We start from the raw sequence: 17,976 nt of genomic DNA on the forward strand, positions 1-17,976 counted from the left end.
AGCAGGCACTTTCATTAAAAGTATATTAACAATTTTTGTTTATACTAAGTACCTCAGTTTAAACACCAAAGAAATCTGTCCCATTCCAAGACCTCTCTACTTATTGCAAGTGAAAAAAATACAAATGTTGGAGCCATTGCCATGCATGTGGTGAAATGGTCTTTAAAAATTGCAAAATCATGTCTGGTTTTCCAATTTCAGGAACATCTATTCTACCAAAAGCCACAATATCCTCTATGATTAAGGTCCTGCTACTTGGGCAGAGGTGTAACATGTAAATTCTATTAAAGCAGAACTATTGAAAATTTGATTCCTTTTGATTTATGGGAGTTTTGACCCCTAATCTTCACCTTCCTTCTCTCATAAGGATGCCTCAGGGTTCTTTGTCAGTCCTGCAATGCTTAGGGACTGCTTATTGCATCTATGTACAGAACGATTTGTTGTCTCCTGACAAGCATGTGTGCAGGTGTGCTGGTCCCTCCCTCAAAGAGAGACATAGAATGGGTGTCTGTACACTCACCATCCACTTATTCTCTTGACATTTGTTGTAGCTAATTGTCTTTGCAATTTCTCCTTTTCTATGCAGTGAGCCTGATACTGACCAACGGATTACAAATTTTAGGAGGATAGAGTGGACAGAGGAAGTTCTCTATTTCCTTAGGAAAAAAAATTGTGAGAAGGTTCTCTGAAGTCACATATTCCTTGAAGTACTCACAGTTCCTCGCTCAGCTCAGCAGTGATACTCCAGAGCTGGTCATTCAGAGTGACAGGAAACCCCCATGAAGTTTGAGAGCAGCACTGACAGCCTGCGTAATGATACCAGCTCACGTCTGCTCAACAGCAAAGGTCTGAACTGACAGACCCTGACCCCTGCCACTGCTGTGCTGCTGGAAGCTACAAGACAGCTGGAACGGTCTACTGGCATATGAAAGCCTCTCAGTACAGATCAGATGTTTTGTGCAAAAATATCACTTTCTGGCTTTAACTATGAATGCTAATCTCTCCATTTGTGTCTCTGCTATAAGCATATACTCTGGAAAATCTATGGAAATCAGAGAATGGAAACCTTGAATTCATTGCTGAATATGTTTCATAGCAATCTTTGATATGTAACATCTGAAACACATTTATCTAACAATTTGTGTTCTAATCTCCCCACCATTTGTTTCATAAAAGGACTAGAATGTCTGGATTCTGTTTTACCATAAGAAACACCAGTATCCTAGACTTTCTGCCACCAGCATTCTTCTGCCTGTCTGGGTTTATCAAAGAATGCAAGCTGGTAGCAATATTCCACATATGTTCACCTTGTATAATCCTCAAAAAACAAAGGAGTCCAGATCCTCAAACAAAGTGAATGTAAATTTATATAGATCATTTCCAGTATATTCTCTGTGAGAGAAGCAGGAGGAAACAATGGGTTTCACTTACAGAATTTTGACAATCCTCAATAAAATCATAATCTTATAATTTTTGTGTATTTAAATTTTTGATCATGACAACTACAGAAAACAGCAAAGGCAATACTGCCAGCACAAGATTTACAGTGATATATTAATCCTCGGGTTTTCTCAATCCCAGACAATGGAATTATCTTCAAGGATAAAGTGGCATAATCTGTATCTAAATCTCTACCACTGTATCTGTCTCTAAAAGCAAGAGGTATTACAAGCTGTTCTGTCTCCAAACAGGTGAAGTGTGCCATACATAAATGAAGGGCAACTGTTTATGTTTATGACATTATTAAGTAAAAGTAAATAAACTGCAGAATCATTCTGGTGCTGTTAATGTTACCTGAGTTTACACCGTAGTCACTAAAAAAACACCAGCAGCAAAGAGCCAGAAACATTAGCATATGCCAGCTGAAGAGGGGCACAGGAAAGGTGAGAGTGCACCTGTGTGAGCATGAAAGAATTGGCAAGGCATTCTGGCTGCAAGCAAACACAATCTGATTCCTGGAAAATAGAACTGCACAGATTTGCTTTACCTGACATTGAGAAAAAAAAAAAAATCAGTAGTTGCCTCAGTAAGAATTCAAACAATGTATAAAATATAACTGTCACCCTCCACAATCAAATAGCAACAGTGGCTATTTTCGCTGTAAGCATGTGAAATTTATCAACAGGTTTGCCACTGAAATGCATTGGGGGAAAAAATAGCCTTTTGTGTAACATAAGGAATGTGAAACACAAGTTTTGAGAAACCAAAAAACTCAAAGTAGCATCACTGAAAATAATAACCATTCTATCCTAACAGATGGCCAGGTAGCAATATAATGCTTTGTTAACTTTGTAGCAAGGGTGCAAAACAGTTTTGCCTGTCTAATCACCTGAAAAAAAGGGAAGAAGAAAAAAAACAAACACACACACAGCCAAATCCAATCCCATCCCTGCTCTCAACCCCCAAATCTATGAGCTATTTGTAGATCAGTGCTCATCTGTTGGGTAGAGTCGCTGTTGTTCACACATCTCTTAAGGCATACCTTACAAAGCTCAGAGGATGACATTTCACTCAGCTATAATAAAGGTACAGACTACTGTAACAGTTATTGTCCTGCTTGACAATAAATAATTTCATCATTTTCTCTGATGTCAGTGCTCTGTTTTTATAGCATTGCTATCTAAAGTATGTCCGGTATGGATGCGAAAGGTGATGAGGACATCAGTCCTGATAATGGGGCAGAATCCAACTCTTACTGAAGTCACCAGGACCTTATAAATTGATGTAAATTAATTTCAGGCCAAAAGTATTACACATAATTCTCTATGCTACAAAAAACTCAACCCAACTCGGTACAGTTATGACCAATCGATAAGAGAGCTGAATAAAGGGACATGAAGACTGATTGCAAAGCAAATCACTAGGAACTGTGGCTAAATATCTCTGCTGCCCATTTTAAGGCTAAACAAGCCTAGCTATTAGAGACACCAAGCTCTGAAGACTTAAAAATTGTGTATCTAAAACTATTACCACAATCCAAAATATTATCTGACACTGATTGTCTGTACCTCTATACTAAAAGAAATTAATTACCTTGAAACACCTGAAAATACAGAAATATGTCACCAATACGCATGACTGCATTCTAAAGCTTTCAAATCAGAACAAACACATGCCAAAAGCAATACAGAACTGCACAAAATATTGCTTCAGGTATTAAAATGCCTGCTGCACTACTAACTTTCATTTGCACTCTTCTAAAAATGCAATGCTGTGAAAGAAAAACAGAAAGAGATCTTCAAGGTGCATTGCAGAAACATTCTGAACCTCTGCTTCACCTGATAGCTCTCAAAGAGACCAAAAAATTCCCTGTAGCCTAAAGCAAAACTAGTGAGTGTTGCTGTCTCTCTTGTGCAACCTACAATTAAATGCAACATAGAAAGAGTGGGAAACAGGCTAAACACATAAATTATACAGAGTATATATGGTGATAGTTGTAAAAATGAAACAATTTAACTATAAAGACTTTTCAGATTTTTTTCCCCTGTATTGATGAACAAAATTGTTCTATACTGGCAGAATTTGCTAGATAACTTACTCCCCTGACATAGCTGCATTTCAGACTTGCACTCCCAGAATTCATTTATTGAAAAAGGATAAGAAAACACAGACAAGATGAAAAAAATATAACGAAGTAGCAAATGGCAACCTTAAAATTCAGTAAGAAGGATGTGCTGACTCTCTCTCAAGCTATTGAACATTCATTGGATACAATTTACAGCCAAATGGAATCAACCTCGATGCTAAATTCAGAATACAACCTGGTTTTGCATATTATTGCTCTCTTTAAAGGCAAACAAAGGAGCATCTGAACAGAGAAGGATCTAAGGGTAATGGTGTAAATGACCAAACACTGCAGTTTTTCATTTCTCTTGTCCTCTGTGGTAGTTTGAGGAGTCCCAGGTTCCCTTAAGACCACCACAGGAGAATTCCTGTCCCAGGGGATGGACCTGGGCACCAACAGAAATCATAACTTTGTTATTCAATCTCATAATTCTGCTAGCACTTTATAAGTGAGCAGGAAAGTTGAATCTCTCTCTTTCTTTCAGATCTCTGGAGGGACTCCTATCTGGGTAACTAATGGAGAAGTAAACCTGCCCGCACAGTTTGTGGCCTGCTTGGGCCTAATGGGAGACAAGGGGTGGGGCAGAAAATGAGCAGTGGGGTTTTTGGTGGTTTAGCTTGGTTGAGGGGAAGGTTTAGGAGGAATTATCCTGTACCTGTATTAGCTGTTAAGGATTCATGCAAGCTGTATCTTTTCCCGCACACCTTTAAATACAACTTTTCTTTATTCCTCCACAGTTCAGTAAGAGCCTTATTATTTTACTGCCTTCTTTTAAAAGTAAAATAATCAAAGTCTGTCTGCTCTACAAACTACAGTACAACATCCTTTAACATAGACAAGTAATATCCCCAAGAACCAAACTCTCACGGGTGCTCCTACCACAGAGAAGCAAGCTGAAAGTTGTATATATTTAATGGTATTTCTGCAGCCCTTTTAGTTAACGTTTGAATATAATAGAATCAACCAGGTTGGAAGAGACTTCCAAGATCATCCAGTCCAACCTAGCACCCAGCCCTAGCCAAGCAACTAGACCATGGCACTAAGTGCCTCAGTCAGGCTTTTCTTGAACACCTACAGGGATGATGACTCCACCACCTCCCTGGGCAGCCCATTCCAATGCCAATCACTCTCTCTGAGAAGAACTTCCTCCTAACATCCAGCCTAGACCTCCCCCGGCACAACTTGAGACTGTGTCCCCTTGTTCTATTGCTGGTTGCCTGGGAGAAGAGACCAACCCCCACCTGGCTACAACCTTCTTTCAGGTAGTTGTAGACAGCAATGAGGTCACTCCTGAGCCTCCTCTTCTCTCTTTTGAGCATATGGAATACCCATATATGCATATAATGACAGAGATGCAGTTTCTGTGGCTTCCTCTAATCCAAGGGAATTCCTGTGCTACAATTTTAGTAATCCAAATCAAGTTTCAGGCCTCAGTGGAAAGGTAAGCTACTCCAGAGGGCAATGTAAGCCCCCTGCCAGCCCCAGCTGACCCTTTACATCTGCAAAGGCACTCTTTCCTACATAAAGAAAGTCAATGAAACACAGATACACTTATACATTCAGCAACTTAAGCTGCAGAAGCAAATGACTGGGGGAAAAATATGTAGGAAATGACCTATAAATTCATCCCTAACATCAAACGAAATGATGGGATGAGAGATTTCTGAATTTTCTCCTTCACCTGTACTTCTTCAGAAAGTGCAATGACTTGAAAGAAACAATTTTAACTTGCTAGCTGTGCCTGAAATTCATATTAATAGATTGCCACTTGGGTTTGGGGTTTGTTTTCATTTAAACAGTTTGGTTTTTCAGTTTCTGCATTGCGTCACATTCCACCATGCATGTACCACTAATGAGGATACAACTGTTTAAATTAAAAGCATTAATAAACTGCTGCTTGTAGATATTTTTAAATGAAAAAAAAAAATTTGTCAGATGTAAACAACCATCTGGGGATCCAAATAGCTATTTCATTTAGCACAGAAAGCTTCCAGCAAGTGAACTATTTCTGGAGAATTAAAGATATAATCCTCTACCAATGAACTGACAGATACTTTATGATGCTTATGCTATACTGATAGCTTTTTTTGACAGTGTATGCTTTTGAGCACTTTATACCCTATTTGTAAAACAACACAGTCACACTCACATGAGGTGATTTTCCTTTTTAATTTAAAAAAAGTATTTATTTCTACTTGCATTTCCTTTTATCATAGAATTATAGAATCATAGAATCACAGGATCGCAGAATATTAGGGGTTGGAAGGGACCCAAAGAGGTCATCGAGTCCAACCCCCCTGCCAGAGCAGGACGATACTAACACAGATCACAGGGAAACACATCCAGACAGGCCTTGAAAGTCTCCAGAGAAGAAGACTCCACAACCTCTCTGGGAAGCCTGTTCCAGTGCTCCGGGACCCTTAGAGTACAGAAGTTCCCCCTTGTGTTGAGGAGGAACGTAATTTACTACAACTTACACCCATTGCTCCTTGTCCTATCCCAGGGAGCAAGTGAGCAGAGCCTGTATCGTTCCCCGACCCCCCCCCCCCCCGGCCAGCCTTCAGATACTTATAAACATTTATTAAATCCCCTTTAAATCTTCTTTTCTCCAGACTGAAAATCCCCAGCTCCCTCAGCCTCTCCTCACAGGGTTTGTGTTCCAGGCCTTTCACCATCTTTGTCACCCTTCCTTGGACATGTTCCAGCACCTCAACATCTCTCTGGAATTGAGGAGCTCAGAACTGGACACAGGACTCAAGGTGTGGCCTGACCAGTGCTATACTCTACCTTTAAGCAGATACCGAACTGTGGCTTGCTCGCCTATTTAGCATAAATGAAACTGGGAAACACCATTCCTTGTGATCATACCGAACCCTTAAAACTGATCCCTGCAGATGAGGAGAGCCCTAAATGTTCATGCCCAAGCTTAGAGAGGTCAAGAATCGTCAATATTTCTTCCCTCGCACTGGTCCTGGGCACTGAAGCAAGTGCTATCCTGGCACAAGACAATAATATTATACTGCTCTACCCTATCTTCTTCTTTGCACCAAGTTGCACTGTCCTTTCCATCCTCTTAAACCTTTTGCATGGTGATTTGGACAGTCAAGAAGTAGTTTAGTGACTGTTATGTAGGAGCAATGCACTCAGGCAAAAGCACTGCCTGGTCTAAAGAGTCATCAATCTAGAGAAATCATTTTGACAATTGAGTTCAAGTATAACAGCCAAAAGGCAGAGACCTAACCTTTTAGAAGTGCCAGTTTTAACAAAAACACAACATGGCTGAGATGTGTTTCATAAGAGCATATTCAAGTACCAACAAAATAGACAAGTCAACTAATGATGAATAACAGAAAGGAGAAACTGATGCGTGTGATATTGAGAGGGAATGAAAATGGGGGAAGAAAAAAATAAAAGCTATGCAATCAAAATCAGAAAGATGGAAAAAAAAACAGGCAGAAAGATGTAAGATGAATTAATATGCTCATTACAACTTCTTCCCACATTTTCTGGCAGAGACCAATATTTAAGAAAATGGATATAACTGAACAAGTTTGTCACTTATTTGGAGAGGCTTCAGACGAAAAAGCTTTGCTATAGATGATTTTATGTCATTTTTTCTTCTGGAAGCTCTCTGAATAAGTGGCAGACAAAATGTGCATTTGCATATTTGTATCACAAAATACTGGGTAGAACTGCATGATAGCTAAACACGAAACAGCGTTATAGCATGACCATACAAATAAAGCAATGCTCCTAGAGAAAGCTAACATTATTTTCACTTTCTAGTCAAAGAATTCCCCACCTAAAGTCATGGCAACAACCATCAGGGTGTCAGGCTTCTGAGGACACTAGTGTAAATTGTCTTGGCCCTACTAACCAGATGGACTTTGCCCCACCTTTTTAGCCTTCTCTCAAGTCCTATGTCTGGCCCTGCACCACTTTTCATCCTTCTGGACACTCTGGATGCCTCCTGGATTTCACTCATCATCAGGGCCATCAATGCATCCAATTTACACCACCCAGTTCTGCCTCATCAGGCTCAGACCAGTAGGTGGAATAAGACCCAGCTCCCCTTCCCATAGAGTGTTTGTGGCTCCTTGGCAGTAAGTCAGTGGTCAACTGTTCTTAGTTTGTGCCAGTTGAAGACTCTTCAGCCCAGTCTTCCGATAAGCCCCAGCCATGCCTAACTAGTTGCCAAAGGCATCACCCATGAAGCAATAAACACTGAAGAGATAGTGCCAGTGTAAATATCACTTACACAACCACCATAATAGATGGCCCCAGGTATCTCTAAACATTTCCCTTGAATGTCTAACTGATCATCCACACAAAACTCTGAACAACCAGGCTTAGCCTGGTTTTACCATCGAGGTTGCCACTTCTGTATCAGGAAAACTTATATGTCCCAAATCTTGCCCATACTTTCCAGCAGTTGTGCAATGAAGCACATTCCTTTATTCATAGTAAGGCAGTACAATTAATGGTGTACATTTCACAGAATCACAGAATGTCAGAGGCTGGAAGGGACCTTGAAAGCTCATCCAGTCCAACTCCTCTGACAGAGCAGGATCACCTATACCAGATCACACAGGGAGGCATCCAGGTGGGTTTTTAATATGTCCAGAGAGGAAGACTCCACAACTCCCCTGGGCAGCATATTTAAGCATGAATGTTAAGGCAGTGGCACGCCTTTTTCTTTCTGGGAGCACAAGATTTGATATCAGTATCATGAAAAGAAAATCCAGGTGGATTTTTTTTTTAAACCTGATTTTTAGTATTCTTTTCTGTTTATTAAAAGATGAAATCCAAGCAGAATATCACTTTGCCAATGATGAGCTTCCATTTTGAATTAAAAGTACAATTATAAACTCCCTAAGACACCAAGGAGATATATTATTTCCTTATCTAACCAGTGGGTCCCAATGTATATAGCTACATCACTTCTCCAAAGTCTTGTGCTAAGTATGCTGGCCTCACACAGCTAAAACAATGACCTGCTGCAAGACATGACTGTACAAGTTACTTCTCATTGTTATCACAGGAGCCAGCCATTCAACATCAAAGGCACCTTCAACAAACATTTATCTTGAAGAAGAAACTCTACAAGTACATTAATGAGATGCATTATATACGCTTAACAGCTAAAATGGGAATGAAACTCTTTGGAACTTCAGAACTTTGTTCATTACTATCAAAAGCACATAAGCACCACTTGACTAACTTTTATGTGAGTGGGAGGGCAATGTCACACTGTAATGTTTTTCAAGCCAAAACATTATTCTAATTCAATAAGATTAAAAAAACTCAGGTGCCCTACTTGCCATTCGATTCACTATCTTTCATAAACAATTCTACTTTTTTACCTTTTCCCTTTGCTCACTTAATTACTGCATTGTTTTAAGAATGTATGAAGATCAAAAGCTGATTTTATGGTACTTTTAGGTGTGAAAATCAAAGCCAGCTGTAAATAAAAGACAATTAAATAAATAGCTTTTTTTGCCCTTAAATGTTTGGTAGGTTTGGGTTTGTTTTCTTTTTTCCTACTTAATATGAAATTACTGTTTGGGAATTATCTGAACTACAAACTGCATTGGATTCTTCAAAGGAATCATACCCAATTGATATAAAGCATAGCAGAAGTAGGTAGAGAACAGCTACAATACAAAGTCACTATGCACACCTTACCATATTGTAGCACTTGTGCATCCCAACATTTTTCAAAGGCTGGGAGACTTAATATATAATGTATTTTAAAAGAAAAAATCATAACTAGATCAATAGGAAATCTGACAAAAGCTTCTCAATGGAAAAAAAATCCCAACTTTATTCAAAAGTGTAGCTTGCCTCTTAGAATGTCTAGGGAAAACATTAAATGCAGGTGGAGTTATGCCTGTACATTCTTTTCTTGCTCATTACTCATTTGTGCCACATTATTATGGCTGAAAACATACACATGCCCTTAACAATAATACACACTCTCCCATCCCACAAGACAGAATCTATCAGCAATAACTAATACTTTATTCAGAAGATTATAGTTTGAAAATCTTTATTCTATCTGATTCCTTTATGACAGTGAAGCGAAGCCCCTGATATAGCTAGCTCCTAACTGGAATTCTGGGAAAAGCAGTGCCCTGAGTAAAACAGGGAAGGATTTTCATAGAGGAAGAAATGTGTGAACCCAGTCAATGTCTTTCATAGAAAATGTAAAAAACGCAATTGATTTCCTGCAAATCTCACCATTTTTGACAGACTGCAGCTTCAAGCAGCTTCACTTGGTATGTAGCAGTCTAGCAAGTGCTGCTTTTGAAATGAATTGCATCCCAAACTGCTAACAGAAAGACAATTCCCACTGATGGCCTAAGCCCACAAGGAGCTGGATGTCTGATCAGAGAAATACTGTGCAGATACACTACCTTGCCACCTGGAGGACACTGAACAAAACAGGACAAAACTGCTGCATGACAGCTGTTTGCCTGAGGCCTCCCTCCATTATGGGGAGAAAAGCAAAGCTAGTATTTTCAGACAGACATATCCTCAAGCTCATGTTGGAAAGAATCAAACAAGAGAAACACCCAATCACAAAGAATACTTTACTTGCTTTTGGAGTGACAAGTACCACAAACTATGAGTATCTGCATTGAACGTAGGAAAGCTGCAGGACTGAGCAGAAAATGGGCACTTACAGAGATGCTTAAGAACTGGGATGCAATAAAAAAGGGAAGCCAAGTTTTGTAGCAGAAACAACATTCTGTAAAATATGTGAAATAGAAAAAGATCCTTCAAAGATAGTGGGAAGCTTTCAAAATTACACCACACTCACCTGGTGAGATGCCAAGAAAATAGAAAAATATCAACTCTTCTCCATTTTAGCTACAAACGAGATTTTTATAGGGGTTGACAATGAATTTTTGACTGCATAAGCTACTGGAAAAACTAACAGAAAAACACGAGGTACTAGAGCACACATCATAACATGCTAGTTTGCCATCAAACCAGCTAAATCACCTTGTTTCTTTATGTTTAGAAATATATACTTGCTTCTTACATTAAACTTTTTTTTTTTTTTTAAATCTAAATGAAGCTGCTTGCCTTCTGCTAAAAGGAAGATTTTCAACCTATGGGTCACAGAATTACAGAATTAGCCAGGCTGGAAAAGACCTTTGAGATTGAGCCCAATCTATCAGCCAACTCTTGTAATTAACTAAGCCATGGCACTAAATGCCTCATGCAGCCTCCTCTTAAACACTTCCAGGGATGGTGACTCCATCACCTCCCCAGGCAGCCCATTCAAATGGCCAATCACTCCTTCTGTAAAGAACTTCTTCGTAACACTCAGCCTAAACCTGCCCTGGTGCAGTTTGAGACTGTGTCCTCTTGTTCTGTCACTGGTTGCCTGGGAGAAGAGAACAAGCCCCAGATGGCTACAAGCCCCTTTCAGGTAGAGAGCAATAAGGTCTGCTCTGAGCCTCCTCTTCTCCAGGATGAACACCCCCCCCCCCCAGCTCCCTCAGCCTCTCCTCACAGGGCTGCGCTCCAGCCCCCTCACCAGATTTGGTGCCCTTGGTCATGTTCAAGCACCTCAACATCTTCATTAAATTGAGGGGCCCAGAACTGGACACAGCACTCACAATGTGGCCTGACCAGCGCTGAGCCGAGGGGCAGAAGGACTTTCCTGTCTTTGTTAAAAAAGTAGTCTGGTAACAGCTTCTGTGCCACAGGAATATTTCTAATTAATTACAGCCTTGTAACTAGACACAAAACCAAAGTAAAAGCAAATTCTATGTGGTCGCATGCATTTGACTTGGTAAAGTGAAATAAATCTACAATCTAGATCTTGTATCACACTGTCCTTGATCCAAAATTTTCATGCCAAACCACTTTTTAGGTACAAACAGCATAGAAAAACTAATGGTAAATTCAAATACTGATGGTGTACCAAACACTGTATTTCCACCACACAATTGCCCTGAATTAACACTGTATTAATTTTCATTAGAATTTGCATTTTAAAGCATTTTTCCCCTCAAACTGCATAATTTTATATAATTCTTATGAATGATTCAAGATAAAAGGAAGGTCAGAGGTTACATATAAATTATTAATTACATAAAAGAAGAAAATACACTTAAATGATGGTAGCTTTATGTCAGCAAAGCAACCATTCTGGAAATACATTTTCCATTTGCAGCATACATAAATCATAGGATAGAAGAAAGCAAGAAGAATGACTCATGGAAATGCAGCATTCTGCCTTTGATAAACAGAATCAGAGAATCAACCAGGTTGGAAGAGACCTCCAAGATCATCCAGTCCAACCTAGCACCCAGCCCCATCCAGTCAACTACACCATAGCACTAAGTGCCTCATCCAGTCTTTTCTTGAACACCTCCAGGGACCATGACTCCACCACCTCCCTGGGCATCTCATTCCAACAGGAAATCCCTCTCTCTTTCAAGAGCTTCCTCCTAACATCCAGCCTGTACTTCCCCTGGCACAACTTGAGAGTGTGTCCCCTTGTTCTATTGCTGGTTGTCTGGGAGAAGAGACCAACCCCCACCTGGCTACAACCTTCCTTCAGGTAGTTATAGACAGCAATAAGGTCACCCCTGAGCCTCCTCTTCTCTAGGCTAAACAACCCCAGCTCCCTCAGCCTCTCCTCATAGGGTTTGTGTTCCAAGCCCCTCACCAGCTTTGTTGCCCTTTTCTGGACACATTCCAGTACCTCAACATCTCTCTTGAATTGAGGAGCCCAGAACTGGACACAGTACTCAAGGTGTGGCCTGACAAGTGTTGAGTACAGGGCAAGAATAACCTCCCTTGTCCCACTGGCCACACTGTTCCTGATGCAGGCCAGGATGCCTTTGGCTCTCTTGGCCACCTGGGCACACTGCTGGCTACAGAATTAACCAGGTTGTAAAAGACCTCCTAGATGATCAAGTCCAACCTATTAGCTAAGAACATCTTGTCAACTAAACCATGGCACTAAGTGCCGCATCCAGTCTCCTTTTAAACAGTTCCAGTGAGGGAGACTCCACCACCTCCCTGCGCAGCCCATTCCAATGGCCAGCATTCTGTGTGAGTGCTAAACAGCTGTGTCATAAAAAAATATTTATGTGTATTTACAAATCTTGGTGAAACAGGTACATCAGCTAAGGAAAACCAGAATAATTTCAAAAATACGTATTACAAAATAAACAACCAAAATCCCAAACAGAACTTAAAAAAAATAAACTCTCAAACCACACACAAAGAAACAACAACAAAAAAAAAACAAACCACCAAAAACTTGCTTGCTCAATTTCTGACTTGTGCAGAGTTTACAATTTGCATCTCAATTAAGCTTATCTTGTCTTGCTTGACACTCTCATATAAAAGCCAGTAGAAATGTACAATGCAAGGGATGTCAAGTCCAGAGCAGTTAACCTAGCTCAAATAATACAAAAAATAATTTACATGAAAAAAAATAATATTCAGCTCATGACTCAGTCAATTGGACATACATCATGAAAACAAACTTAAATGGTATCAAATGTAAAGGGCTAGTTCCCTAAATTTCTAGTATCTGAGTTGTTGCAGCTTTGAGCATGATAGGACATGAATAACATCAAAGGCTGCATTTATGCATGTGAGATTCATAAAGAAGAAAGCTGCTACTTAAAAGCCTTTTTAATGGAAAAACAATTGATCTTCCAGATAATTACTTTATTGTCATTTGGGACAGAGTTTTGGCATGAAAGTCTAAATATCATATCCACGTAGATTTTAAACTGGCCTTTAATGAGGAGGAAGTGCAGGCATTATTACAGCACTGTTACAGATGAGGTGGTAATTTCACAGCACCTAGCAGTAGGCAGCCTAAGAGATGTGGTGGATTCACCCTGTTTGGAACTGTTCAAAGCCCAGTTGGGTGAGGCTTTAACCAATCTCCTCTACTGAAACATACCTCTGTCCATGGCAGCAGGGCTTAATATAAGCAATCCTTAAAGGTCCCTTCCAGTACAAACCATTCTGTGATTATATGACAACTTAAAATGTTATTATGTGCAAAATACTTCTACCTGACTTGAACACAAGGTAAGTTTTCCTAATTATAAGATCACATGGCTAAAAGAGACATCAGGAAACTGTCAAAAGATTATTCACACTCCTGCATAGATACATCTATGTTTTCTAATTTTTGTTCTACATTTGCCTACCCCACTCTTCAATGCTTTCAATGACAAGGAGTCTCCAAAATCTTTATCTATACCAGAACTTCACAAGATTAATAATCACAATTTATTCTCCTTCATTGTGTCACCTGAATGATCTTTGCTGCAACATGAGCAGCTTGGCCTTTCTACCACTAATAGAGTAAATGCATTCATTTACCCTTGCCTTCAGTGCTGTTATTATCACATCTCTCCATGTTCTTTTACATCACACAACTACAGTCAGCCTTATGTTCTAGCTGTTCACCTCTGAACATTTCCAGATGTTCCATAGACTTCTGAACTGCACATGATGCTCCAGTTGAAGCCATACTTAGTACAGCACAAGAACTAGATGCCTTAGAGTTACTACTTATACCAATGCAAGTCAGTAATATATTCTGGTTTTGTAACTAGGTTGCTGGTGACTTACATTCATCTTGTGAACCTAAGCCACCATTCAGTTCTGAAGAATTGTAGCACAGTCAGCTTTTTCCTCATGCTGTTTCTGTGAAGGTGATTATTCCTACCAAGTAAAAAGCCTACACTCACCAGCATTGATACTGTCTCCAATTTGTAGATTATTGTGAAGTCTAATCTGCCTGCAACATGATTGCAATCCATATTCTAGTATCTGCAAGTTTAATATATATATTCTCTAACTGCATAACTTAGGTCATTAATAAAAACACTAATGTGTTCTAGAGCTAGGCTAAAACTGCAAAACTGAGTTGTAGTTAACTGCAGTCACAGTTTACCTCCTTTTACTGATAATGAACAACTAAGTATGTTTTACTGACCAGTTTTGCACCTATTCCACAGCTATGTATGCATGACAATGCCTCCTTGCTTTCTTGTTGAAGTATAATGTGACAAACTTGTCTAAGCTTTTAGAATGCCAAACTGGTCAAGCATCAGATGCTTTCTCTAGCATTTATCCTACTTGGGAAGAAAAGAGATTTGGTTTTGTTGTTTTTCATGTTATTTGGTTCATAATAAACTAAAAAAATCTATGCTTTTTTTTTTTTTTTTTTAATAGGTGCTTATAAGCAGTTTAGTTTTCATTGAAGAATGTTTCTGGTAATCTACTGGCCATCATTCTCTGGCTTCTCTTGTCCTCCCTTCCTACTGAAGTTATTTATGTTCATTGTTTCCTATGAGCTTACTGGATGCTATAACCAGAGATGAAACTTGGACATTTCATGCATGGGTGATTTAATCATTAACATGAACAATGTGGACTTGCTTTCTACACAAACAGGGAAGATGACAACTTCAGGAATATTGCTAATGACTGCTGCTAAGTTAAAATATGGCATGTTTGATATTTGGATATGGGTCACATACACACAAGTGTGGTATTTTTGTAATGTGCTGCCATTGTTCCAGAAATACTATTCCTTAACTTTGTCAAAGTATAAATTATTACAGTAGGCAGAAAATAGTGCAGAATCAGTATTGCACACCATTAACATACTCACAAAGCACAAACCCATAAGAAATGGTGATTGGTTTAAATTAAGCTGAAAATGAAATATGTATGAGATATTTCATACTTTTATAAGACATTTTATCAAATATTGATTATGCCTTAAATACAACACGTTAAAATAACAGACTACATTTCACAATGTTTGTATCTCTGGTTAGAACCAATGCACCCAGAGAAAAAAATTAAGAGAACAACCCTGTCAGTTCCACTCATTATTTGTGCCTAAATGGAGAGATGCCTAAATAATTTGCCCAGGGATAAAAAGGATTATTGAGGAATGATGCAAAACAAACATGAGAATAGGCTTCCCCCATTAACAGAAGCAGCATCTGTAATGAAAATCATATAAAGAAGAACCATACAACTGATTGTGGGAAACTGGTGGCCCACTCAGGCAAAGCAACAACTTATGCAAGGGCACCTCTAACACTAATAAGCAAATTAATGTCTTCCAAACCCAAGCTTCTCCTGACTGGAGTGTACCATTCACTGCTTGCCTCATTCAGTAGCATTCTGACTGTGGCTGCACAAATATAAAAGATAGAGAAACTAGAGATACTTAGACATGATAAGTCTAATTAACTGAGATTTCCAAAATGTATGTGGGGCACAGAATAAAAGCTGAAGCTGTAAGATTGTGGTTACATTTTTGTTAATTACATGTGGGTCAAGTGGTCATTAAAGCAGTTTAGAGTTATTTACTGATGTTACAATTTAACTGCCACGGTGCACCCAATCCAATAAATTCCAACCAAACTATCAAATGATGGCCTCTTCTCCAGAAATCAATTGTGTATAAATTAAACAGCATGGATAAAAATAATGGTCTATTCAAATATTCATATTCCCTGAAGTACTTTTGCTACTATACAACCATCCTAAAATAACATTGCATTAATTTTAATTAAATTTTGCATTTCAAAGCATTTTTCCCCACACATAGTATGTTTTTGTGTGGCTTCTGTCAATACTCAGAGATAAAAGGAAAGCCAAAGGTTATATGTTAATTATTAATTATCTGTTAAAAATTAATGTAATGAGCTTAGTTTATATCAGGTCACACTAATCTTCAACTATTATTTGCAGACTGTAATGAAGACTATAGCTCCAGGAAGAATAAACATTGCACAGTAAAAGCCTTCAGAAAGAGTAACTACTCTGTCTTTTAGTAGACTATGTCATACACCCAATGCCTTCTTCGGAAGGCCTTTTAGGGGGAGAAGCTTCCAGTCTAAGGTTGCTCTGTTAATTTCTGTTTGCAGGTTCCTCAAGAAATGAGCATACATACAAGTTGTGTCACCATCAGCCAGATGCTCAGAAGGATGACACCAGGGAATGTTTGCATGTACAAATACCTACAGAGAAGTTCCCCATAGAGCTTCTTAATAACAACAATACTGACATTCATGATAGTAAATAGGTTCTGCTGAGAGAGAGAGAATAAACCAATTAACACTACAGGCATTGAAAAAACCAAGTTGTTGGAGTTAACTTCCAGTTGCATTGATTATTGCATTCTCTTTCCATTAAAAATTACTGAAGCTCTGACCTTAGCAGGGAGTTCTCAGTGCCCTCAACATACTTTTTTTTCCGAAGAAAAAAAGAATAATTGCATATATAATCAACATTAAGAGAAAATAAGGTCAGTGTGGTTGTTTTAGAAGGCATGTACTACCCACATAGCACTAAATGAAATGCAAACACTTTGGAATAGAATCAGGCATAATGCTAATCTCCCTACTGCTACTCCATTGCATACCTAACTATATACTTGAAAATCAGCTTTGAAAGCAACAAAATAATTTCTATATTTGCAAGAAGCTGGACTTTCCTGGAAGCAGACAAATTCATGACAGAATGTCAATCATATTGACATCAGCTGTCTGCAGACAAGTAGCAGACTGCTACATACATTGCAAGCAACCAAAATTATTGTTACTGTGATTCAATATAATTTTTAGAAGGAATAGTTAACTATTCAACTGCAAAGGAGAAGAATATGAGAGCAAATATATATATTACTACCAATATGAATAATGATAGTAAAAAATGACAATAACAATAATATTTTTTATTGTTGTTACTATTATTATTTATATATGTATGTCTTTTAGGCTTCGACTTTTGAATTGCTTCTCTACTTTTTGGAGGAAGGAAAATTCTGACTTCATTTCCTTCATGCTGCTTCTGCCGCGAGTCACTCAACTGGGCCACTAAAATTGCTCCCACATCTGTGAGGAGAGGTTGAGGGAGCTGAGGTTGTTCAGCCTAAAGAAGAGGAGGCTCAGGGGTGACCTCATTGCTGTCTACAAGTACCTGAAGGGAGGTTGTAGCCAGGTGGGGGTTGGTCTTTTCTCCCAGGCAACCAGCAATAGAACAAGGGGACACAGTCTCAAGTTGTGCTGGGGGAAGTATAGGCTGGATGTTAGGAGGAAGTTATTTCCAGAGTGATTTGTCATTGGAATGGGCTGCTCAGGGAGGTGGTGGAGTCATGGTCCCTGGAGGTGTTCAAGAAAAGAGTGGATGAGGCACTTAGTGCTATGGTCTAGTTGACTGGCTAGGGCTGGGTGATAGGTTGGACTGGATGATCTTGGAAGTCTCGTCCAACGTGGTTCATTCCATGATTCTAAGAATTAGAGGCTAATATTTGCATTTCCCTGTAAGAGCTCTGACTGTAAACCCTCAAGTCTTTTCACTCTCTCTATAGCAGAGTATTCCAAATATCT

General features: G+C 39.0%; 1 protein-coding gene across 12 annotated transcripts in view; it reads right to left on the bottom strand.

Moving 5' to 3' along the window:
• Nucleotides 1-17,976, bottom strand: part of ATRNL1 (attractin like 1) — a 624,604-nt gene that overhangs the window by 253,309 nt on the left and 353,319 nt on the right. The window lies entirely within an intron of this gene.

The sequence above is a fragment of the Pogoniulus pusillus genome, chromosome 6 (assembly GCF_015220805.1).
Source record: "Pogoniulus pusillus isolate bPogPus1 chromosome 6, bPogPus1.pri, whole genome shotgun sequence".
Lineage (NCBI taxonomy): Eukaryota > Metazoa > Chordata > Aves > Piciformes > Lybiidae > Pogoniulus > Pogoniulus pusillus.